Here is a 22,446-nt window from a genome sequence, read left to right as displayed (position 1 = left end):
AAGTCTGGGTGACATACCCTTGTTTGAGCCTGCAGTAGATTTCCATTGGGTCTGACAGCATTCCCTCAACTTTCATGTAGCTCCTTGATCCTTCAGTGCCCATCTTATTAAGGCCTATTTTTTTGGGGAATCCCAAACCTCACCATGATTGACCATAGTGACTGTATTCTAATACTATCATAAGCTTTGATAAAGTTTGCATAAACTTGATGCACATCTTTCACAGCTTTCCATTTCTTTCCAGCAATAATCTCATTAAAATATTTGATCACAAACTGACCTATCTTTCTTGAACCCACAATAGTAATCTCTGACAATTTCATACACATACAGGAGCAATTGGTGTAGCAGCAGTTGAAAAAAATCTTTGTACATTGTGCACAATCCAACAACAGAAGAAATTAAGGGAAGAATTTAATAAAATATTGGATAAATACCAGAAAATATTGGCATCAAGGAAAATCCTTAAAATCCAAGTTTACAGTACAATTGTTCAGCCTGTCCTTTTATACAGATGTGAATTCTGGATGCTGACAAAGGCAAATGGAAAAAGATTGCAAGTGTTTAAAACTGCAGTGCTAAGGAAAATATTTGGTTCAGCACAAGAAAACAGAGTATAGAAGGGAAGACACAGCCAAGAGTTTGTGGGCCTTTATAAAAGACCTGATATCTTGAGTAAGATAAGAGCACAGAGAAAGAAATGGCCAAGACATATTGTGAGAACCAATAAGAGAAACCATGTGAGAGAGATTTTAGAAGCTGAAGTGGAGGGTATCAGACCTTGAGGTAGCCTAGCAATGGGAAGATAACATTAAAATTAATCTGTAATGGATAGATACAGATACAACAAGGTGGAAGGAGACTGCACAAGATAGGAGGAGATAGAAGGCTTTGTGTAGTGGTTTGTTACTCCTTTTAGCCAGGCCCAGGAGCCAGCCTTCCCCCCTTTCCTACCTCAAGCTAAACAAAATAAATAAAAAAAACCCCAATAACCCCCCTCCCCCACTTCTCCCATTCAAGGCAAGGGCCTCACCACAGTTATTTTAGTGTTGCCTTTCTTCTCAGCTTCTCTCCCTCCCCAGTGGCATCTTTCCAGGAGCTTTTAACTTCCTCACAGACCAGCCAATCATGCCCATTAGCTAGTCCAGAGTTCCTAGGCAAGCAGGCTATTAGCCTTTAACCTCCTGTGGTTGAGCTCCAGCCCCTGATCTATGCATCTTGTTACCCATTAGTTAAAGTGGTTTTACTGTGAGGCAGAGCTGTATTGCTACCCAGAGTGTCCACAGGTGGTGGACAGTGGAATGACCTTCAGGGAGGGTTAGCTGTGAAATAAGCAGAGGTAACTCTGACAAACAAGTCAGTGCAGATCTGGTGACGATAGCAGATGGCAACGTTTTTGCTTCTAAAAAGCCACATATATCCTTCGACAGTGCTGTGACATGGCAAGTACAGGTAGCCACCATAATAAGCTTCCCCAACCCCCAGCCATGGGTGTACAAGTCCTCAATGGTGAAGCAAAGCAGAAGATGTTAGAATCTCAGACGCTGAGAAGGCAAATGAAGGCTGCAATGGAACAAGATCCCCAGTTATCTTGGTCTCTTTGCCACTGGATCAAAGTCCCATCCTGTCAAGAGCTTTGTGGAAGCCACCATGTAGAAGTTTCTCCATGATAAAAGAAGTAATGCACAAGTGTCTTCCATGAAAACAGCTTTTCCAGCACATTTCTCAAGTTCTTTGGCAACCACCTAATGGCAACAGGAGCAGGGCTGTGAGGTTTGGAAGCTCCTAGTCATAAAATGGCATGAAAGCAGAAGTTACAAGAAGGTCATCTAGCACTTGCATGAGACAGGAGTGCAATTTCACAAATGTAACTGTGACTAAGCAGCCCTCTTCAGAATCTGCTCTGCTCACCCCACATGGGAAGGGGTCTAGAAAAGATGTCCTAAACATAGTCTGTGTAATACTTATTCTTTATTCCTTTCTAACTGGATAAGCACATCCAGTGGGATCAGCTTTACTGCTGTCAAAAATACCAACAAAGATACACCATCATTTTTGGAAGTGGAACATCAGGACCTTCATGAACAATCCTAATTGTGCAGGCCCAAAGCACCACACTACAATCATGGCCCACGAACTCAGGTGACAAAACATCGATGTACCTGCAGTGAGTAAGACCCGGTAAGTAGGAAATGGGTAGCTCAAAGAACATGGAAACAGCTATACTTTCTTCTGGAAGGGTAAACAGAAAGGAGAACACTGAGTTCACAGAGTTAGTCTTGCCATTAATAATGATCTCATAAACCAACTCAGTGAGTTCCCTATTAGAATTAATGAGTGTCTCCTGACTCTCCATCTTAACCTGGTGGGGAACCAATATGCCACTGCGCATATGCCCTGACTCTTGATGCTGCCAATGAAACCAAGGAGGAATTTTATGCCAGCCTTGACCAAGTCTTTTCTGATATTCTGGAGAGAGACAGACTTATTCTTCTTAGTGTTTTCAATGCCAGAGCCAGAAGGGACTTTAACCTCTAGAATGGAAGCATCAGTAAGGAAGGAGTAGGAAAGGTCAACTCCTATGGCATCTTCCTCTTGACCAAATGCACAGAACATGGACTTACCATCACCAACACCCTGTTCCACCAGAAAAAAACAGGCACAAGACATTATGGCAATACCCATTCACTATGTTAGCATCCAGGCCCAGGATCGCAAAGATGTCCACATGAGGAACTGAAGATTGCTGGACTGATCACCAAGTCATCCACTTGGTTATGTCACTCAGACTGGCTCCCAAATGACAACTGCAGCAGTAGCAATGCTGATGGAAGATCAGTGTTGAAGGACTCAAGGACCCAAGAAAGTGAGTCCTCTTCCACCAGTGCCTCAATGAAAAACTGGTGAATTCCAATCAACAAAAATGGGAGAATGTCAACAGCTTGTGGGATGCCCTGAAGGTCACCGTCATCAGCACCTGTGAAGAGACATTTGGATTCTCTACTAGGAAACATCAAGACTGGTTTGATGAGAATGACTGTGAGATCAAAATGTTGATCAATCACAAGCACAAGGCCTTTTGTGCTTGCCAAAATATCACCAAAAGAGTGCTTGCCAAAACAACATCAAAAGAAATTGAATCTTCACCTTACTGGGGTTATTAGACCCCAGCAACCTTTCCTGCCCAAAGCAGGGGGGGGGGGGTGCTGGACCCAATGATCTCACAAGGTCCCTTCCAGGCCTAAACTTCTGTGAATCTGTGAAACAAGCCAAAGCAGAGCTACAAAGGAAGACCAGTGATATGAAGAGCAAATAGTGGAAAGACAAGGTTAAGGAGATTCAACATTTCACTGACAGCCACGATAAGTGTGGTTTCTTCAGTGCCATCAAAGTCATCTGCGGTCTGATCATTCAGGAAGCAACCCCCTTCAGACTGAAGGATGGAGGAAACCTGATCAAGGACAGGGGAACTATCAATGCTCATAGGAAGGAGCACTTTGAAGACTTTCTCAATTGAGACTTTACTGTTGATAAGAGTGTTCTTCCAACTCCATCCCACAACACCCAGTCAGAGATGATCTTGGAATCTCTTCAACCCTTGACAAGGTGAGGAAATCCATCAGGCAGATGAAGAAAACAAGGCACCTGGAGTGGATGGAATCCCTGCTGAAATCTTCAAATAGGGAGGGAGGAGTTCATATCACTGCTTCATGCCCTCATCTTCAGTATCTGGAACGATGAGGAAATCCCAAAGGACCTCAGGGATGCCATGATTGTGACAATCTTCAAGAAAGACAACAAGTCCAACTGTGTAAACAACAGAGGGATTGCCTTTCTGTCCACTACAGGAAAGGTCATTGTGAGAACTCTCCTGAACTGTCTCCTTCCACTTGCTGAAGTGCTCCTCCCAGAATTTCAGTTTGGGTTTAGGGCATTAAGAGGCACACCTGGTATGATCTTCACAGACAACCAGTTTCAGGATAAATGCCAGGAACAACATGAGCCTATCTGCATGGCTCTGTCTGATCTTCTGAAAATGTTTGACTCTGTGAACCAAGAACTGTTGTGGAGGATATTTCTGCCATAAGGATGCCCACTGAAATTTGTCACCATTCTCTGCCTGCTTCATGATGGAATGTGAGCAATGGTTCTCAGCAATGGATCTACCACAGGTTCCTTTTGAGGTTGTAACAGGACTGTAATTGCACTGATGTCGGGCCCTGTTATGGCCCATGATGACCAGCTGGACCAGGCCCTATAGAAGGACTTACCTCAGGGCCCAGGGATTGTGGCACCAACTCCAAAGATGCATGGCCAGCCACCTAGAGACTGGCCAAGCCTGAAGTGGCTGGCTCAAGAGGTGCACTGCCACATGCCATTGGTGCAGGCCCCTGTTGGCTGCCAGGAGTTCCACTGGAAGCTCAAAGGAGCTACCAACACACATACAGGTCCCTCAGAGAAGAAAATACATGGCTTTTCCTGGTAGAGTGCAGTGCAGTCTATGCAGAGGCACAGAACAGAGTTAACCACACAATGAGACCTAGAAACTGGTCTGGGAGCAAGAGAAGCTGGGAGCAGAGTTGGCACGGCAGACAGAATGCTGAGTAAGACACAGGGAACTGGAGAGTAAGATAAGGCAGCCATCCAGGTTGTATTGGGTTGCAGTAATGGTAAACAGGAAGAGGATAAGTCCTTCTGGAGGGAGGCTGCTCTGGGTGATTTGTGCTGAAGAGGAGGGACTAACTAAAGAAATGAGCTGGCAAGTGAAAGACGTGGACATGGCATCACCCTAAACTTGATTAATTGATGGGTAGTACTGCTGAGGGAGCAACCTGTGAAGTGACCCATCCTAGATAAGTGTAGTGAATGGGATAAGCCAAAGCCTGACAAATTCATTAATTGGTGAAGTATAGAGCCAAGATTAATTGAGTGATGATGGACTCATTAATTGATGATTCAAAGAGTGATGATTGAGACAGGGGGAAGATCACATAGCCAGTCACAGTGCCAGCCCCCCCCCTTTGTCTAGGGCAGGCTGCCCTGTCTTGCCTGCCATGACTTGCTGTTCAATAATACAAGATTAAATAAGTGGGGGGCTGCTCATTTAATTCCCTAATGTCATGGGGTCTACACACAGCTCTGACATTCCCTTACCTTATCCCATGCCTTGAAGATAGCATCCAAATTATTAGTTGTTTCAGAATCTGCCCCTTCCTGGGCCCCTGGCACACTACACATACACTCCATCCCCTCTCCCAGGGCTTCATTCATACTTCCCCTTACTGGGCCACTACCAACCTGTCCTGCTTCTCTTGAGTGGTCCCTTCAGGCCATCAGGCTTGCCTACTTCCACTCTGGGTGATCTCTCTGCAGCCCTTCGGGTGCCTCCTGCAGTCTACTCTACAGGTGACAGTCCTTGTGGCTAACACTAGGCTGACTCTAGCCACTAGCGCCTCACTGGGCACTAGAGTCTTCCTGCCCCTCTTTTTGGGGACATTCTCTACCCCCTTAGTGGGGCTAACTCTATACTCCTTTCATGGGGCTTGGGGTCTTACACTCCTAGGGACTCAGGTGCCTTTCCCTTGGTGTGCCTGGTCCCACTGTCTGTTCTATCACCACTGGATAGTGGGGGCTAGGATTATAAGGTGCTCCTACCTGTCTTTCATGGGGGAGGCAACTGGCCTGGCATTTCTGGGGAGCTGCCTGCCACAGGCAGCCCCACCAGGCCATTCTTACCCAGCAGGGTGGAGTTTCAAGTCATGCGCAGGAGCCTCCTGCCATCCCCCTAGCTCCTGCGCTTACCTCCAAGGTGTTCCTGAGTGGCAGCAGACTGCTGGCTCAGCCCTGAGAGCCTAATCTAAAATGGAATCTACTCCTCTCTCTCATCATGTGACCACCTCATCCGAGCTGGCCAACAACTGCCAGCTGCCCTGCTGCCACTTAAAACCCTCAAGGTGACAGGCACCAATGGTGCTCTGTCACAATGATAAATTCATTCATTGGTGAAGTTAAGTAAGTACCAAGTGTTGACAACAATCAAAGAGTAAAAAAGCCCTTCTACAGATACATAGTGAGCAAAAAGAAGGCCCAGAGTATCATAGACCCCTGCAGGACAAATCAAGTCAGTTGGTGGTTGATGCAGACAAAAAGGCAGAGCTCTTCAATGAGTTCTTCGCTTCAGTATTCCTTAATACTGACCAACACAATCCCCCCACCTTGAACATAGACAGATGTTCAAAAGGCCCCAAACCACCAAAGGTTAGTGCTGACTTAGTTAAAGAGCACTTGGAAGGGCTGGATGGGCCGGATGGGTACAAGTCAGCTGGCCCGGATGACCTCCATCCATGGGTGCTGAAGGAATTGCCCAGTGTCATTGCTGAGCCACTGGCACAGCTGTTCAAGCTCTCATGTTGCTCCAGACAGGTCCCTGAGGACTGGAAAAAGGCCAACGTGGTGCCCATTATTAAGAAGGGGAGAAGGAAGGAGCCGGGTAATTTTAGGCCAGTCAGTCTTACCTCTATTACTAGAAAAAATCATCAAAGAGTGTATTTGTGAAAGCCCAGCAGAGGAAACGATGCTGAATGTAAACCAGCATGGGTTTGTCACAGGTAGATCCTGCCTGACAAACCTTATAGCCTTTTATAAGGCAGTCACACACTGCCTTGACACAGGAGCGGAGGCTGATGTCATCTACCTGAATTTTAGGAAGGCCTTTGACACAGTTTCGCATCCTATTCTCATAGGGAAGCTAATGGGCTGTGGTGTAGACACCTATACAGTCAGGTGGGTGGCTAACTGGCTTAGGGACTGCACCCAGAGAGTGGTGGTTGACGGATCATTTTCAACCTGGAAGGAGGTGGGCAGTGGGGTCCCACACGGTTTGGTTTTTGGGCTGGTACTATTTAATATCTTCATCAGTAATTTGGACGAGGGTGTGTTGAGCACCCCTGCCAAGTTAACAGATGATACCAAATTATGGGGCAAAGTTAATACATCAGAGGGAAGGGAGCAGTTACAGGCAGACCTGGACAGGTTGATCAATGGGCAGAATGTAATAGGATGCAATTCAACAAAGATAAATTTAAGGTACTCCACCTAGGAAGGAGAAATCCCCAGCTCACCTATAGGTTGGGGGATGTCCTCCTCAGCAGCTCAGAGGCTGAGAGAGATCTTGGAGTCATAGCTGACTCCAAGATGAACATGAGCCGGCAGTGCAACGAGGCCATCAACAAAGCCAATTGCACCTTGTCATGTATTAGCAGATGCATGACCAACAGATCAAGGGAAGTGATGCTCCACCTCTATGCACTACTAGTCAGGCCGCAGTTGGAGTGCTGTGTCCAGTTTTGTGTGCCGCACTTCAAGGGGGGACACGGAGGATCTGGAGAGGGTTCAGAGGAGGGCCACCCGCATGATTAATGGTCTCTGTGAAAGACCCTACGAGGAGAGGTTGAGAGATCTGGATCTTTTCAGCCTATACAAAGATGGCTGAGGGGTGACCTTGTGGCCACCTATACATTTATCAGGGGAGGACAGCAGGGAATTGGGGATTTGCTGTTTACCAGAGCACCTCAGGGAGTAACTAGGAATAATGGGTGCAAACTAGTGGAGAGTAGATTTAGGTTAGACTTTAGGAAGACATTTTTTATAATAAGGGTGACCAGAATCTGGAATGGGCTTCCAAGGGAGGTGGTGCTGTCACCTAACTTGGAAGTCTTCAAGAGGAGGCTTGACAATCACCTGGCTGGGGTCATCTGACCTCGGTCCTCTTTCCTGCCAGGGGCAGGGCGCCAGACACAATGATCCATTGGGTCCCTTCTGACTCTATAATCTATGAATCTATGAAAAACACTGTCAATTAATGAAGTATAAATAAGAATTAATGTAGTGATGATAAACACTTTCATTGGCGAAGTATAAATAAGAACCAGTTGATTTGGTGAAATGACAGTGAAAGACTTGCTAAACAAGTGAATTATAAATTAAATAAGTAGCTGAATGAGCTGGCAAGGGTTGGATTGCTGTCTGATGACTCCTGCAGGTAAACAGCAGAAATGACCAATCTGTAGCCTGGAACCACCCAGTGTGTTATTGTGAGGACAAGATATGGATAGAAATTACAGGCCTAAGCATGAGCAGGTGTGGGAAAGGCAGGGTGTAGGGGAGTTGGATCCCTGTGAAGAAAAAACTTGCCCTTGAGTGCTACCACTAATTGTGACAGACATCTCACCTCCCTTCTTTTCCCTTTTCCAATTATTTTAACATCAAGGCATGGCAGATGAGTAACAAAGGAGCTTCCAAAGTGGGGGAGCAAGTGAACAAGCAAGACGTCCCGAGGACGTGCTCACTTACAGGTAGTTAAGCAAGGTTGTGTCATCACTGCAATACTCTTCACAATATTCCTTGACTTGATGCTACATTTGACCACCAACAAGCTTCCAGCCAAAACAGAGCTAAGCTACTGAATGGATGGTAAGCTGTTTAACCTCAGCCAAAACCAAAACCCCCCAACCCTCAATCATTGAGCTCCAGTACGCTAATGCTGTAGCGTGTGCTCACTCAGAAGCAGGCCTTTAGGCAATTGCTGATGTCTTTACTGAGCAATTCAAGAAAATGAGACTGATGCTTAACATTCAGAAGACTAAGGTCCTCCACCAAAAAAACTCCTAATGAACAGTCCCCAGCTCTGGTAATCACGATCCATGAGGAGACTTTGGAGAATGTTATTTCCCATGCCTTGGAAGCCATTTCTCATTGAAGGCTGACATAAATGAAGAAATCCAACATTGCCTCAGATGTGCAAGTGCAGCTTTTGGATGCCTGAAGAAATGGGTGTTTGAAGATCATGACACCAGATTCAAAACCAAGCTCATGGTTTATCAAGAAGTCATAGTCCCCACCTTGCTGTATGGAGCTGAGACATGGACAACATAGAGAAAAGACATCTAAAGTTGTTGGAGAAGTACCATCAACACTATCTGTGGAAGATCCTCCAAATCCAGTGTGAAGACACATGCGCTAAGGTTAGCATCCTCCTACAAGCAAACAGGACAAGTATTGAGGCAATGATCATCTGACATCAACTTCGTTGGGCTGACCATGTCACCTGGATGTCCAAATCAGACTCCCAAAACAAGTTTTATTTTCCAGCTCAGCCAAAGCATACACTCAAGATGAGGCAGAGAAAGTGCTTCAGACACATCCTCAATACCAATTTAAAAAAATGCAACATCAACGTCAACTCATGGATGACTATCACCCAGGACTGCCCCAAATGGAGGAAGAGTCTACTGCAGGGATCTCAGTATTTTGAAACCTTAGAAAACAACAGGAAATGGAAAAATGGGAGTAGCAAAAACATTGTTTCGTGAAGCAAATCAAGAATCCAGCACCACCTGCCTCACATGAAAACGCATGTCTGAGATGCAGTAGTCGGTTGATCCCAGATAGGCCTCATAAGCCATTTTCAGACACATAGATAAGACAGTCATGGAAGACAATCTTCCTCAACTGCAAGGGACCGCCAAAGAAAAAAGGACAAGGAGGTGGTTATAGGCCCTTGAGGCCTCTGAAACTAGGAAGATGGACTACAAGTTCACCTCATAATATTCTTGGACAGTGAGTACCATAGATGCACTGCAGATTGCATTAAAATGTATTAATGGCAGCACTAGAACAATATAGATGTATGATCTCTTAATAGACTATCAATATTAGGGCTGTGCGAAATGGCTATGTTTTGTTTTGGGTTAAGATTCAGTCATTTCAGAGGACAGTGATTCGTTTCGGTGTTTTGGATCACTGCTCTGTTTCAATTCATCCAAATCTGTTTCGGAGTTTTGATGCTGTTTCAGTGATTTGGCCATAGACTATAATGGGGAATCACTGAATTGCCTATAACTTTGTCATTACTTACCTGATTTGGATGAAAATTGCAGTTATGGTAGCTGCTTCTGATGGCATGAAGCCTGCTAGGTTTCAAGAAGATACGTTCAGGGGTTTCTGTGAAACTGTACCTCAAAACTGTTCAAAGCAAAACTCATGACGTGTGACTTTGTGTTTGTATTGAGGTGTAGCAGGATGAAACCAGCACGGAAGGGTTAGATCTCTGCCCACTCAGCTGTTTCTGGGCCAACCACCCACTCCTCTTTTTCTTGCCATGCCTTGATGGAAACTGATTCAGATGTTTCCCAGGAGGCTGCCCATTTAGGTGTCTTGGGGTGACATCCATTCCACAGCTCCATTCTTCCCCTAACACTGTGGCCCATGCGTTGCACATTGCATCCTTCACCCCCTCCAGCTGTGGTCCCCTCTCTGTTACCTTTAGCTCTTCCTTAGGCCCTGGCCCTGCCTTCAGGCCAGTCGGAATCCCGAGCTTCTTGCTCTGGGCATTCCTCATGGTGGGCCTCTGGCCCTTTGACCACCTCCTCCCCCTTTTGGTCCTGGTCCCAGCACAGACCAGTCAAGGACACCTCTGATATCTTTCATAAGACAAACTGAATAGTTGGAGAAATATATCTTAGCAAGCTTTTGGGTTTAAAAACCCTTCATCAGGCTGAGGAAATACCTAGTTGGTTTGTGTGTTTTTTCCTGGATGGAATGAATAGTAAAGAAGCCAGAGGCTGATATGCAATGTAGGCAAGAAAGCCAGTCAGTGAAAATGTAAATTAAGGTGTCAGGGGGTGAGGGACAGGATGGAAGGGGGGAGAAGGAGCAGGTAAAAAATGGAAAAGTACCTGGGGAGTCAGATGTCAGGCAAGTTATAGTGTCATAACCTAGCTTTTGAAAAGAGGTTTGTAAATTCAAACAAGCATCTAACCTCATCACCAGAAGCAAGCTTTCTAGAGCCCAAAACACACTGAATGGATCTGGACCATGCCATGACAAGAGATGCAAAACCTGCATGATACGGAAACTCATTGACTCAATATAGACATTGGATTTATGACACAGTTTAACCTGCCTGACATCTGACTCCCTGGGTACCTCTCCACTTTTACCTGCTATATCCCACTCTGTCCCCCTCCCCAGCCTGTCCCTCATCCCTGACACCTCAATTTACATTTTCACTGACTGGCTTTCTTGCCTGCATTGCATGCCAGCCTCTGGCTTCTTCATTATTCAGTCCATCCAGGAAAAGCACACACAAACCAACTAGTTGCTTCCTTATCCAGGAAAGCCACCTGCTTTTCCAGCGTGAATGAGATCTTAGCCCACCCACCTGTTTCTGGGCAAATCACCTGCCCCTCTTGCACCTGGTATGGATTGATGGAAAACTGATTCATATGTTTCCCAGGTGGGAGGCTTCTCATTTAGACTTCTGATGTCTAGGGGTGACATTCATTCCTCAGCTTCATACCTCCCCTAACACTATATTACTATACTGTATTTTCTTCTATCTGCTTATTTTACTATACTATATCTTCTATGTCTTTACTATATCTTCTTCTAGCTGCCTACTATATCTTCTATCTGTAATATATTGGAAAGGTGTATATCCAATCCTTTCCAAAAAGAGACATTAGCAAGAGACTGACTAAAAAGCCAGCCATTGCAGCCAATCAGTACCTTTCATACACTGTTCCTTCTGGACAGACAGCTCACAAAAGGCTTCACACAGAGCCTTATATGCTGTTTCTCCTTCCCTCCCCCAGAGCACTGGGATTGGAAGGGACCTCAGAGACAGATCACAGACAGTGGCCAGGTAGAGATGTAAATATCAGAGCAGTCCTTCTCCCTCCTCCCTACTTCCTCCTCCCTCTTCTGAGTTTCTGCTTCCCCACAAGCACACCTCCAAAACATCCAAAACATTTCAGATGGCTTAGTTTCATTTTGTAGATGTTCAGAGCCTTCCGTTTCATTTCAGATTCAGTGTTTCAGGCACTGAAATGGGCTGAAATAGCTCCAAAATGAAATGGCTGCCAAAATTTTGCACAACCCTAGATTCATAGATGTTAGGGTCGGAAGGGACCTCAATAGATCATCGAGTCCGACCCCCTGCATAGGCAGGAAAGAGTGCTGGGTCTAGATGACCCCAGCTAGATGCTCATCTAACCTCCTCTTGAAGACCCCCAGGGTAGGAGAGAGCACCACCTCCCTTGGGAGCTCGTTCCAGACCCTGGCCACTCAAACTGTGAAGAAGTTCTTCCTAATGTCCAGTCTAAATCTGCTCTCTGCTAGCTTGTGGCCATTATTTCTTGTAACCCCTGGGGGCGCCTTCGTGAATAAAACCTCACCAATTCCCTTCTGTGCCCCCATGATGAACTTATAGGCAGCCACAAGGTCGCCTCTCAACCTTCTCTTGCGGAGGCTAAAAAGGTCCAGGTTATCTAGTCCATCCTCGTAGGCTTGGCCTGCAAGCCCTTAACCATACGAGTGGCCATTCTCTGGACCCTCTCCAGGTTATCCACATCCCTCTTGAAATGCGGCGCCCAGAATTGCACACAGTACTCCAACTGCGGTCTGACCAGCGCCCGATAGAGGGGAATTATCACCTCCTTGGATCTATTTGTCATGCATCTGCTGATGCACGATAAAGTGCCATTGGTTTTTCTGATGGCTTCGTCACACTGCCAACTCATGTTCATCTTGGAGTCCGCTAGGACTCCAAGATCCCTTTCCGCTTCCGTGCCACCAAGCAGGTCATTTCCTAGGCAGTAGGTATGCTGGACATTTCTCCTCCCTAGGTGCAGCACTTTGCATTTCTCCTTGTTGAACTGCATTCTGTTTTCTGCCCATTTCCCAACCTGTCCAGGTCTGCTTGTAGCTGTTGCCTCCCCTCTGGCGTGTCCACTTCTCCCCACAGCTTTGTGTCATCCACAAACTTGGACAGAGTACACTTCAGTCCCTCATCCAAGTCACTGATGAAGACATTGAAGAGTATCGGTCCAAGGACCGAGCCCTGCGGGACTCCACTGCCCACACCCTTCCAGGTTCGAAACCGAAAGATCCACTACGACTCTCTGGGTGCGACCCTCTAGCCAATTCGCCACCCACCGGACTGTGTAGTCGTCCAAGTCACAGCCTCTTAACTTGTTCACCAGTATGGGGTGGGATACCGTATTGAAGGCCTTCCTGAAGTCTAAGTATACGACATCCACCCCTCTTCCTGTGTCCAGGCGTTTCGTAACCTGGTCATAAAAAAAGAGACTAGATTAGTCAGGCATGATCTACCTGCTACGAACCCGTGCTGGTTTCCCCTCAGCATAATTTGCCCTGCCGGGCTCTCGCAAATGTGAGCCTTGATAATTTTTTCAAAGACTTTGCCAAGGATGGAGGTGAGACTGACTGGCCTATAGTTGCCCGGTTCCTCCTTCCTCCCCTTCTTGAAAATGGGGACCACATTGGCCCTTTTCCAGTCCTCCGGGACTTGGCCCGTGCGCCACGAGCGTTCAAATATTCCCACCAGTGGCTGTCCAATGACGTCGGCCAGTGCCTTCAGTACCCTCGGAAGAAGCTCATCCAGGCCTGCCGACTTAAAGGCATCCAGTTCTTCCAAGTGCCTCTGCACCATCTCAGGGTCTACGGATGGTAGTCTGGCGCCTTGCTGCTGCCTCTCTACAACCCCAGTGAGAGACTTGTCTTGCCCCCCGCTCAGGAACACTGAGGCAAAGAAGTCGTTGAGGAGTTCAGCCTTGTCCCCCCTGTCCGTCACCAATTGCTTCTGCCCATTTAGTAGGGGTCCTATTCCTCCCTGGGCCTTCCTTTTACTCCCTATATATCTAAAAAACAATTTTTTTTATCCTTTACTTAGGATGCCATCCTCAGCTCCATGGTAGCTTTGGCCCATCTAACTGCCTCCCTACAAGCACGAGCAGAGGAGGTATACTTCTCTTTGGTAATCTCTCCCTGTTTCCACTTTTTATGTGCCCCCCTTTTGGCCCGTAGGCTGCCCTGGATTTCTCTGGTCAGCCAAGGAAGACTTCTGGCCCCTTTCCCTCTTTTTCCTCACATCGGGATCGTCTTCCTCTGTGCCCGAAGGATCATTTCCTTAAGGCACAGCCACCCTTCCTGGGCTCCCATCTCTTCAAAACTCCTACTCTGCAGTGCATCCTTAACTAATCGCCTGAGTTCATTGAAATCAGCTTTCCTAAAGTCTAGCACTTTTACCGTACTAGTTACCTTACCCACTCGATGTCTTATGAAGAATTCTATTATTTGGTGATCACTGTCCCCTAGATGACCACCGATCTGTAGGTCCCCTACCATATCATCCCCCATTGCCAATACAAGGTCCAGTAAGGCATTCCCCTTAGTGAGACCATGTACCTCCTGCATCAGGTGGAGGTCCTGTACACAGGATAGGAAGCTGCGTGAATGGTGGGACTTTGCTGTCTGTGTCTCCCAGCAGATGTCTGGGTAGTTTAGGTCCTCCATAACTACCGCCTCCTTAGTTTTTATGGTCTCCGAGAGCTGCCTCAGGAGCCCCAAGTCTAGTTCTTCCCCTTGGTGTGGGGGTCTGTAGCAGACCCCTACCACCAAATCCCTTTCGCCTTGCCCCCCATGTAACCTAACCCACAATTCTTCTACTTTCTCATCCTTCGATTCCGTCTTGATGAGGGTCGATGTATATTGCTCATTGACATAGAGCGCAACCCCTCCCCCTTTCTTCCCCACCGTGTCCTTTCTGTACAGCCTATAAGCTTCAATATGTACCGCCCAGTCGTGGGATGAATCCCACCAGGTTTCTGTTAGCCCTACTAAGTCGTAGGTGTTTTCTGCAAGCAGGAGCGCTAGTTCATCCTGCTTGCTCCCCATGCTCCTAGCATTAGTATATAGGCACTTGAGCCCTGTGACTGGTGCCTTTGCTGCCCCCCAGCTCCGAATCCCAAGGGGCCCCTTATTTCTTACCTGCTTATTGCTTACCTGTGCTGTACTGCTGGCCGCCCCATCGCTTGCAGGTTCCCCGTGTTCTCCTTCTTCAGGCTGGGCTGTCCTTGTGGGTGCCACATGGTTTGGTGGTCCACAGCTTCCCCCGCCCTCATCTTCCCCTTCCCCTGACAAGCCTAGTTTAAAGCCCACCGGAGGAGATCCACCAATCTATAAGAGAACACACGCTTACCTTTGGGGGACAGGTGAAGCCCATCCCAACTGAGCATGTCCCTCGTCGTGATGTGCGGGCCATTGTCCAGGAAGTTGAAGCCTGCCTCGAGACACCATTGCCGAACCCGCCAGTTGGTCTCTGTAATGCAGTTCTCATGCCGTCTTCAGCGTCCGCTCACTGGTAGGACAGAAGAGAATACCACCTTTGCACCATTTTCCCTCAGCATGCCGCCCAGAGCATTGTAGTCCATCATCAGGTGATTGGGGGTTCTCCTGGCCACATCATTAGTACCCACATGGACTTAGGACCATGGGGTAGTAATCGGTGGGCTGAATCATGGCCTGGATTACTTCCGTCACGTCCCGAATCTTTGCTCCGGGCAGGCAGTAGACCTCTCGTGTTGAGGGGTCCTGGCGACAGATGGGCCCTTCCGTACCTCTCAGGATGGAGTCTCCTATGACAATCACTCGATGCCTCCTCCTCTGGGTCCGCTTGGATCTCTTGACCTGTTTGGAGTGTGGAGAATGTGGTGTTGCTTCCTGCCCAGAGGTTTCCTCCTCTCCTTCCATCTCCTGCAGGGTTGCCAGGGCCTCGTACCTATTCTCTAGTCAGACTGGAGGAACTGGTACCAGTTTGCTGTGAGCAGCTCCAGTTCTGGATGTTACCGTCTGCCACTCTGCTGTGGAGGGCACTCCCTGGGCTGCTTCTTCCTTGTGTGCCTGGTCCTGCAGGGAAGGAAATAATTGTCAATTTCATCCTCCGCCTCCCTGATACCCCTCAGCCTGCTAAACTCCTCCTGGAGCTCCCTCACCTGCACCTCCAGAGCCCTAAGACGGGCACCTGCCAGACAGGTGTGGGGGCCCCCAATCTCTGCCCCCCCGGCCCTGCTGGGGATCCCCTGCAGGCCAGGAGGCAGGGGGACATTGGCTCCCCCATGGGCTCAGTCTGGGAGGAGGCCTCAGACCAGCCCCGGGTAGGCGTGGCCCCCTGGGCAGAGGCCCTAGCAGCACTCCTCATCGACACCATTCTATAAACTGCTGTTTGTTAGATCTGCATGGTGTCTACGCCCTACCCATACAGGAGTCTCTCTCCTGGCCTTTCCTGCTCGCCCGCCAGCGCGAATGCCTGTGCAAACGCCGGCGTGCTCTGTTTGTGCTGCGTGGCTTGGGAGCCCGGCTCCCTACTGGCTCAGCTATAAGGGACCCGGGGGGCTTCCCCTCCAGATCTGGCTCAACTGTGCCGGGTCTCTCCGCCCCATTTACCTTCGGGGGATCAGCTGTTGCTGCCCCCGCTGCTGATTCCTCTGCTGCTGCTGCTTCTGCCTCCAGTCAGTGAGTTAGTAAGGGGGCACACGTGCAGGCGGGACACACGTGTGCCTGGATCCTCTTCTTCCCGCAGCTGGTTCCTGAGTTTTGTTGCACTCCCACAAGGCGATGGCCCCCCCAACAGTGGTTTTGGCCCTCTCACAAGGGATCTGGCCCCCCAACAGGGGTTTCATCCCCCACACAAGGGGTATGGACCCCCAACAGGGGCCAAATGGCCCCCACAGGGGCTATCACCCCCCTTGCAAAGCCCACATGCCCCACCCCAGGCCCCCAATTGCTGCTCTACCTGGCCTCAGCCCCACCAGTTGCTTCAACCCCCCCCCCAATGGCTGCCCCACCCCCCAACTTGCACCCCCAGGCCCCCAAGGCTACCCCCACAACCCCAGGTGCCAGCACTTAAAAAAAAAACAAAACAGAAAAAACCCAGAAAAAGTGGAAAATAAAAATGCTCTGCTTACCTTAGAAGCAGGGGGGCGGGGCAGGGGCTCCAGAGCCTCCTGGCAGAGCTTCCGGGGCAGCAGGGCCTAGGCTGGGGCCATTGGGGCTGTCACCCTGCCCGGCACTGTGCAGGCAGGGCCCCAGTCAGCCAGACGCAGCAAGCTACAGGTAAGTACCGGGGTTCTTTTTGTTTTATTTTTTTTAAATTATGGGGTGAGGGCACAGGGCTTGGAGGGATGGGGCCAGCCAGGGCAGGGGTCAGGGGGCCTCAGGGGGGCTGGTGGGGAGAGGGGCCAGGCCTGGCAGGGGGAGGGGCCAGCCCCGGCAGGGGGAGGGGCCTCAGGGAGGCTGGTAGGGGGAGGGGCCAGCCCCAGCCAGGGTTAGAGGCCTCGGGGGGACTGCTGGGGGGAGGGGCCAGCCCCGGCAGTGGTCAGGGGCCTGGGGGAGTGGACAGGGCCATTGGGGCCCCCCCCACGGTCCCCTCCTCCTCCAGCCCCCTGACCCCTTACTCACTGGCACCTGAGCCCTGGTGCTGAAACATGAGGACAGGCCAGCCGAGTGTTTCAGCACCAGGGCAAGGGGCCAACCACAGAGATGCTCTGGCAGCCGGAGCATCTCCATGGAGGACCCAGCCTCCAGTTACCTGCCTCCTGAGCCTTGATAATTTTTTCAAAGACTTTGCCAAGGATGGAGGTGAGACTGACTGGCCTATAGTTGCCCGGGTCCTCCTTCCTCCCCTTCTTGAAAATGGGGACCACATTGGCCCTTTTCCAGTCCTCCGGGACTTGGCCCATGTGCCACGAGCGTTTGAATATTCCTGCCAGTGGCTCTGCAATGATGTCGGCCAGTGCCTTCAGCACCCTTGGATGGAGCTCATCCAGGCCTGCCAACTTAAAGGCATCCAGTTCTTCCAAGTGACTCTGCACCATCTCAGGGTCTACACATGGAAGTCTGGCGCCTTGCTGCTGCCTCTCTACAACCTCTCCAGTGAGAGACTTGTCCTCCCTCTCACTTAGGAACACTGAGGCAAAGAAGTCATTGAGGAGTTCAGCCTTGTCCCCCCTGTCAGCCACCAATTGTTTCTGCCCATTTTGCAGGGGTCCTATTCCTTCCTGGGCCTTCCTTTTACTCCCTATATATCTAAAAAACATTTTCTTCTTATCCTTTACTTAGGATGCCATCCTCAGCTCCATGGTAGCTTTGGCCCGTCTAACTGCCTCCCTACAAGCACGAGCAGAGGAGGTATATTCGTCTTTGGTGATCTCTCCTTGTTTCCACTTTTTTTGTGCTCCCCTTTTGGCCCTTAGGCTGCCCTGTATTTCTGCGGTCAGCCAGGGAAGCCTCCTGGCCCCTTTCCCTCTTTTACCCCGCAATGGGATCGTCTCGCTTTGTGCCCGAAGGATCGTTTCCTTAAGGCACAGCCACCCTTCTTGGGCTCCCATCATTTCAAAACTCCTACTCTGCAGTGCGTCCTTGACTAAATCGCCTGAGTTCATTTAAATCAGCTTTCCTAAAGCCTAGTACTTTCATCCTACTAGTTACCTTACCCACTCGACGTCTTATGGTGAATTCTATTATTAGGTGATCACTGTCCCCCAGATGGCTACCAATCTGTAGGTCCCCTACCATGTCATCCCCCGTTGCCAATACCAGATCCAGTATGGCATTCCCCCTAGTGGGATCATGTACCTCCTGTGTCAGGTGGAGGTCCTGTATGCAGGTTAGAAACCTGCGTGAGCGGTGGGACTTTGCCGCCTGTGTCTCCCAGCATATGTCTGGGTAGTTTAGGTCCCCCATGACTACCGCCTGTTTAGCTTTTATGGCCTCTGAGAGCTGCCTCAGGAGCCCCGAATCTCTTTCTTCCCCTTGATGTGGGGGTCTGTAGCAGACCCCTACCACCAAATCCCTTTCTCCTTGCCCCCCATGTAGCCTAACCCACAATCCTTCTACTTCCTCATCCTTGGATTCCGTCTTGATGAGGGTTGACGTATATTGCTCATTGACATACAGCGCAACCCCTCCCCCTTTTTTCCCCACCCTGTCCTTTCTGTACAATCTAAAACCCTCAATATGTACTGCCGAGTCATGGGACGAATCCCACCAGGTTTCCGTTAGCCCTACTAAGTCGTAGGTGTTTTGTGCAAGCAGGAGCGCTAGTTCATCCTGCTTGTTTCCCATGCTCCTAGCATTAGTATATAGGCACTTGAGCCCTGTGACTGGTGCCTTTGCTGCCCCCCCGCTCCGAGTCCCAAGGGGCCCCTTATTTCTTACCTTCACGTTTCATACCTGTGCCGTAGTGCTGGCCGCCCCACGTCTTGCAGGTTCCCAATGTTCTCTTTCTTCAGGCTGGGCTGTCCTTGTGGGTGCCACATGGTTTGGTGGTCCACAGCTTCCCCCGCCCTCATCTTCCCCTCCCCCCGGCGAGCCTAGTTTAAAGCCCGCCGGAGGAGATCCGCCAACCTAGAAGAAAACACACGCTTACCTTTGGGGGACAGGTGAAGCCCATCCCAACTGAGCACGTCCCTCCTCGTGATGTGTGGGTCGTTGTCCAGGAAGCCGAAGCCTGCCTCGAGACACCACTGCTGAAGCTGCCAGTTGGTCTCTCGGATGCAGTTCTCGTGCCGTCTTCCACGTCCATTCACTGGTAGGATGGAAGAGAATACCACCTGTGCACTGAACTCCCTCAGCATGCCGCCCAGAGCACTGTAGTCCGCCATCAGGTGATCGGGGGTTCTCCTGGCCGCATCATTAGTACCCACATTGACTAGGACCATGGGGTAGTAATCGGTGGGCTTGATCCTGGCCTGGAGTACCTCCTTCACATCCCGAATCTTTGCTCCGGGCAGGCAGTAGACCTCTCGTGTTGAGGGGTCCTGGCGACAGATGGGCCCTTCCGTACCTCTCAGGATGGAGTCTCCTATGACAATCACTCGATGCCTCCTCCTCTGGGTCCACTTGGATCTCTTGACCTGTTCGGAGCGTGAAGAATGTGGTGTTTCTTCCTGCCCAAGGGTTTCCTCCTCCCCTTCCATCTCCTGCAGGGTCGCCAGGGCCTAGTACCTGTTCTCCAGTTGGACTGGAGGAACTGGTACCTGTTCGCTGCGAGCAGCTCCGGTCCTGGATGTGACCGTCTGCCACTCTGCTGTGGAGGGCATTCCCTGGGCTGCTTCTTCCTTAGGTGCCTAGTCCTGCAGGGAAAGGAAATAGCTGTCAATTTCATCCTCCGCCTCCCTGATCTCCCTCAGCCTGTTAACCTCCTCCCGGAGCTCCCTCACCTGTGCCTCCAGATCACTAAGATGGGCACCTGCCGGACAGGTGTGGGGGCCCCCAATCTCTGCCCCCCCCCGGCCCTGCTGGGGATCCCCCACAGGCCAGGAGGTAGGGGGACATCAGCTCCCCCATGGGCTTGGTCTGGGTGGAGGCCTCAGACCAGCCCTGGTTAGCCTTGTCCCCCTGGGCAGAGGCCCTAGTAGCACTCCTCGTCGACACCATTCTAAGCTGCTGTTTGTAGATCTGTGTGGTGTCTTCGCCCTACCCGTACAGGAGTCTCTCTCCTGACCCTTCCTGCCCGCCCACCGGTGCGAACGCCTGCGCAAACACCGGCATGCTCTCACAGAGTGCGCCTGTTTGCGCGCCTTGTTCATGCTGCGCGGCTCGGGAGCGCGGCTCCCTACCGGCTCAGCTATATGGGACCCGGGGGGCTTCCCCTCCGGATCCGGCTCAGCTGTGCTGGGTCCCTCTGCCCCTCTTACCTTCGGGGGATCAGCTGTTGCTGCCCCTGCTGCTGTTTCCTCTGCTGCTGCTGCTACTGCTTCCTCCTCTGCCTCGGGTCAGTAAATTAGTTAGTTAAGGGGGCACACATGCGTGCAGGACACACGTGTGCCTGGATCCTCTCCTTCCTGGTGCTGGTTCCTGAGTGCTGGGAACTACGTCACCCCGTGGCTTTTAAAGCCCGGGGTTTGAATTTCCTGCCCCTGCCCCAACAGCCAATCAGGCGCGCCAGTCTATCCGGAAGTGCCTGCCGGCAGCCCCGCCCCCTACGCTCCCCCGCTGTGGGGATCCGGTGCCGCTGGAGCCTGCTCCCCAAGGGTTAGCCCCGGGGTGCTCCCTGGCCTGGGGGGACAGTCCCCTCCCTAGCCCTCCCTGTTTGTGCGCTCTGTTCATGCTGTGCAGCTTTGGAGCCCGGCTCCCTACCGGCTCAGCTATATGGGACTCGGGGGGCTTCCCCTCCGGATCCGGCTCAGCTGTGCCGGGTCCCTCCGCCCCTCTTACCTTCGGGGGATCAGCTGTTGCTGCCCCCGCTGCTGTTTCCTCTGCTGCTGCTGCTGCTACTGCTTCCTCCTCCGCCTCGGGTCAGTAAATTAGTTGGTTAAGGGGGCACACGTGCGTGCGGGACACACGTGTGCCTGGATCATCTCCTTTCCGCTGCTGGTTCCCTAATCAATATAGTTAAAAAAGATATAACACACTTCTATTGGACAAGATGGTTTCCTTAGCCAAGCTATTAACCTTAGTGTTAGAAAAATCACTGAGCTTTTCATTTTGCTCTAACTCCAAGGTAAAAACAGAAATCTTGATTCTGTTTGTAATCATAACTGCTTTTTATTGATGTGCACCTTATGAAGACAAATGTTAACTGCTGACAACTCTGCCTCTGGCAGTAAACCAACTTCCTGAAATTATTTTCTATTATAGAAACTCTACTTGATTATATGTGCCTGTTCAATGATAATTAATTTGCCCTTATTTTGATTTCATCTTATTCAGAAAGACAGATTGCTATCAGAAACAATTCCTGAATTTTGCCAAGTGGGTGTGAGAGAAGCAACTGGTGCTGCAGGGGTCTCTGTGTCCCCCAACCTTCTCTCCATGCCCAAATGGACAGACTGTATTGCCTGCACCCCAGGAGCAGCAGCTGGGGACTTCTTTAAGTCCCCCAAGGCAGGTAAGAATCCCATTCCCTTCCCCTTCCTATTCAGAAGTATCTTCCCTTTCCTTCCCTTCCCCTACTCTCCCACCAGCCACTGCTTTTGTTCTTTCTGCCCTGGGTCATAGGGGAGCTTCAGAGACATTCCATTTGGATTGGATCATTCCAAGACAGCAACAATGATCACGGCTGGGTTACCCCTCCCTGTACATGCTCCTGGGTTGGTGGGAAGCACCCAGACAGGAAGAGTAAACTCACCTGCTTTTCATCCAAACTGAATTCAGAGGTTGAAACATTCTTTTCTATAAACAAAAACCACTGAAGTTTCTGTAGAAGAAATAAGGAAATTTCCCTAAAGTGCAAAGAACCTGGAGCATGAACAAAGTCTATGAATTTATTTGATACATACAATGCTTTTATGATTGAGAAAGAGACATAAGAAAAAGGAGAAAATGTATAGCATTAGAGTCTGCCAAGTTTCAAGGAGATAGGTGTAGGAGTTTCTGGGAAACTGCATCTCAAACTGCTGACAAGCAAAACTCATGACATAGGTGACATTGTGTGTGTGTATCAAGGTACAAGGGGGTGAAAACTTCAGGGGTGGTAGCCTCTGTTGTGGCCACAAAGCCTGCCAGCTGTCAAGGAGATAGGTGCAGTGGGAGTCTGGGTTCTGGGGCCCTGCACCTCTGGCCGCAGGCAAGCAAAACTCATGA

The 22,446-nt window shown here is 49.9% G+C and overlaps 2 long non-coding RNA genes across 4 annotated transcripts; both read right to left on the bottom strand.

The window, feature by feature from the left end:
• Positions 1–397: 397 nt before the first annotated feature.
• LOC132250211 (uncharacterized) lies at positions 398–16,614 on the bottom strand. Of its 2 annotated transcripts, none has more exons than XR_009461853.1 (5): positions 16,306–16,614; positions 15,641–15,768; positions 15,480–15,549; positions 15,062–15,220; positions 398–1,785 (listed from the first exon to the last, which is right to left on the bottom strand). It is a non-coding gene; the product is annotated as an uncharacterized LOC132250211 (long non-coding RNA). The 2 variants fall into 2 exon arrangements; XR_009461854.1 differs by lacking the exon at positions 398–1,785 and adding an exon at positions 11,099–13,130.
• Positions 16,615–16,747: 133 nt separating this feature from the next.
• Positions 16,748–21,801, bottom strand: LOC132250210 (uncharacterized). 2 transcript variants are annotated; one of them, XR_009461852.1, is made up of 4 exons: positions 20,559–21,801; positions 19,867–19,994; positions 19,706–19,775; positions 16,748–19,447 (listed from the first exon to the last, which is right to left on the bottom strand). It is a non-coding gene; the product is annotated as an uncharacterized LOC132250210 (long non-coding RNA). The 2 variants fall into 2 exon arrangements; XR_009461851.1 differs by having other exon boundaries at positions 19,899–19,994.
• Positions 21,802–22,446: the final 645 nt, after the last annotated feature.

This window comes from Alligator mississippiensis, chromosome 4 (assembly GCF_030867095.1).
Source record: "Alligator mississippiensis isolate rAllMis1 chromosome 4, rAllMis1, whole genome shotgun sequence".
In the NCBI taxonomy this organism is placed as follows: Eukaryota; Metazoa; Chordata; order Crocodylia; family Alligatoridae; genus Alligator; species Alligator mississippiensis.
This window is presented reverse-complemented; position numbering and strand designations above follow the sequence as displayed.